Source organism: Alosa sapidissima, chromosome 11 (genome assembly GCF_018492685.1).
Source record: "Alosa sapidissima isolate fAloSap1 chromosome 11, fAloSap1.pri, whole genome shotgun sequence".
NCBI lineage: Eukaryota > Metazoa > Chordata > Actinopteri > Clupeiformes > Clupeidae > Alosa > Alosa sapidissima.
Genome location: NC_055967.1, coordinates 27,357,944 through 27,361,198, shown reverse-complemented (window position 1 = coordinate 27,361,198; position 3,255 = coordinate 27,357,944). Strand labels below are relative to the sequence as shown.

Below are 3,255 nucleotides of genomic sequence, written 5' to 3'. Positions count from 1 at the left end.
CAAAACCCCCAAAAGGCTACAAATCTTGATAATTTATACAAATACAACAACTTCTCAAAAAATAAAACTTTTTTTTTTCTTAATTTAGTAAACTCTCTCAGTGCTCAGTGAGCACACACACTCACACATACACTCCCACCCATCTGCTTGGAATCCCTGAGTAGAGACACAAAATGAAAGGTCTGACTTCCTCCACTTCTCAAACACCAGAGAGAGACAGAGAGAGAGAGAGAGAGAGAGAGAGAGAGAGAGAGAGAGAGAGAGAGAGAGAGAGAGAGAGAGAGAGAGAGAGAGAGAGAGAAGAGAGGAACAGAGAGAATGTGATGAAGGAGGGGGGGATTTTTTGTTTGTTTTGAATCATTTTCACCAAGACAACAAAACTTGACTTCCCTTTCAAAAGCTTTAACAACTAACAATGCATGGATAAAAGGCAGACAGATACATGCGCACACTAACGTATACACACACACACACACACACACACACACACACACACACACACACACACACACACACACACACACACACACACACACACACACACAGTGTGGATGCATCAATGGGGAGATAAAACTAGTTTGTGATTACAAGTACTGTGCCCACACAAAGAATGAGAGAAAAGGGTATACAGTTAGAGTATGTTACACTGTTTGCGATAACGGTGTCAACAAAACAATACTCAGTTCCTTAGTTTACTTCAGACTTTTAGTGTTAGTGAATAGTGATACTACCCCTCATCTCCCTTCATGAAGACAAACGCACACGCACGCACGCACACACACACACACACGGAAATATTTTCCCCAATCATTCTCTGTGTAGACAACCAGACAAGTGTGCACACAAACCAATAAACAAACAGAGAAGAGATAAATGCCTTGAAAGCTTAACTTGAAGAGTCTATCAAGCAAACAATCTGAATCACTTGTGTAGTTCTGTGGCTCCTTGTGAAGTCTGCTGAACGATTTCCTGTGAAATACAATACAGTCCCAGCTGGATCGTTTTCCATGGAAACAAAAAAGACAAATATTAAAGGAACTTGAAAGACCTTCACAAACAGACATTTGTAGCTTCTTCTTTAGCAATTTGCTCTCAGTATGTTTGATGGATATTAGCATTGACAGAATAAAATGTTAACACATACAGACACTAGTTGGCAGAAATGAGCACTGAAATTATGAAAAGAAAATAAAGGAAAAAAGAAACACGACGATTAAATACAATTACTTCAATATAATTCAGAAAAAAAAAAAACTTTGTGATTTAACCTCTCAGGGCTTGTACTTTTAAATCTTAATGCAAGATAATGTAGCCTTTTATATATTATGTTTCATCTATACACTCCATAAGGAATTACACAAATAAACAAATTGTACATATAGACAGTCCCTTCAAAAATTCTGGTGCAGTGATGAACACACCATAGAAGCATATTCAATAGAGGCAAACATGGCCAATCAGAATTCTTATTCCTCAACTGTTAAAGAACTGAAAGAACTGAAACATGTTTTACCTTGAGGATATCTTAATTAACATTAAGAGTGAGGAATCAGAGGTAAAGTTTATGTTTACCTTGAATAAATCAATCTTTTGTATTATGATCCATATTTAAAATGCTAGCTAAAGCGCATAGCTGGGTTCTGTTAATCAACACATTATACCATTATGTTATATACTGTATAAAGTACCATTATGTTAACAATACCTTTTAAGCTCAGTATTAGCAAACTGTAAGAAATGTGAAACGTGGTCAATCATGATTTATCAATGTTAACAACTATGTGAAACTACTGTTAATCAATGATTCCTCATGGTAAAGCACTGGACACAATCCAAACACAGGATCGCTCTGGTTCTTCAGATCACAACTGCTGAACCACAAAAACAAAAGTACCGTTGCTACGTCATGCCATCATTTTCCTTCAAATTCCACTGACCAACAGTCAACATTAGGTGGAAGCCCTTTCAGTGGGCGCTGCTACACCTTTGTGTAAGCTACCTCGAAGAAGTACAGACACAAGTGGTATGTGAGAAAATAAATAATATAGAACTCTCAGATTCTTTGCTAACACTTCAGTTCACCACCTTCAATGTAAGACAAAGTACAACTAGGCCTCAGTCCTGTGTCCTTTGTCCTCAGAGTTAGATAATCGCCTGAATACTTGAGTCCTTTTTAACGTTTGATCAGAAAATGTCAGAAAAGAGTTTCTGTTTCTGAGTGTGCACTTAGCCAAGGCTTAAATGGCAAAGTCAAGAGAACATTTAAGATGTCAGAGGTGAAGCCGTCTTGGAGGCCATTTTGAACTTCAGAGTATCGGAGTAGAATAACACTTTCCTTCAGTGAGATTGGAATTGTGAATATGAGATGTACTCAGGCCATGGGAAACACAATGGGTTATTTTCACTCTAAAAACCTTAATTGAAGGTAATGGTAGACTTTCAAGTGCTTAACTTGTATATATTGTTTGATACGAGAGGGATTGTAACCTTGATCCACAACCTGGACACCCAAGTCCCCAGGCAAACTGGACCTTTAACAGAATGCCCAGTTTCCACGAGGTACCAGATTACAGCTCAGTCTGGAACCAGATCTGGTCTAGAGAAGATGTGTATTAGTCCGACCTGGCCTGGACCAATGATCTAATCAACTGCCCTCTGGTCACCTTTGCCTTTTAAGACCAAAATTTACAAGAGTGGCACATACACACACACACACACACCATGCTTCACCATACTTCACAAACATGGGGTGTGCAGTTATGTGATATTTGGTATTAGTTTATATGAATAGGCTACCATAGAAAACTGTCTCTCCTCATAGTTTCCACAGATCATAGCAAACAAGGAAAACAACAGTGAACTAGTGATGTTCCTACAACGTGCAGAGAAACTGGCGTAGACTAGCTTCCGCCAAGGGCCTTTGAAAAAAACCTTTACTTGGCAACAATCCTTGCTCTGAGGAAGGCCTTATGGGTACTGTAGTTTAAATTTCCCTTTTTTGCCACAATCATCTTGCACCATCCCCCAGGGCAACACTGCCCCAACGAATCAATCAGTCATCAAAGTCTTAATTTAACAGGAGTTTTCAAGTATGGACCGACAGCCCAGGTCAAGTCAGGTGCTCTGCTCAGCTGAGTGGGGAAAAGAGCTAGCCCACCTAGCTGTGTGAACTTCAAGAACTAAAACACAAATAAAAACAAACAAGCAATCAAACTCTTCACACATCTTGCCCTTCTCCACAACCCAGTGTCTGCA

The 3,255-nt window shown here is 39.1% G+C and overlaps 1 protein-coding gene across 1 annotated transcript in view; it reads right to left on the bottom strand.

The window, feature by feature from the left end:
• Window positions 1-282: 282 nt before the first annotated feature.
• The window catches only part of tmtc2b (transmembrane O-mannosyltransferase targeting cadherins 2b), a 39,439-nt gene continuing 36,466 nt past the window's right edge, over window positions 283-3,255 (bottom strand). Inside the window, exon 12 of the mRNA XM_042111448.1 lies at window positions 283-3,255. This exon is cut by the window's right edge and continues 470 nt beyond it. The gene's annotated coding sequence lies outside the window, so the exon portion shown is untranslated.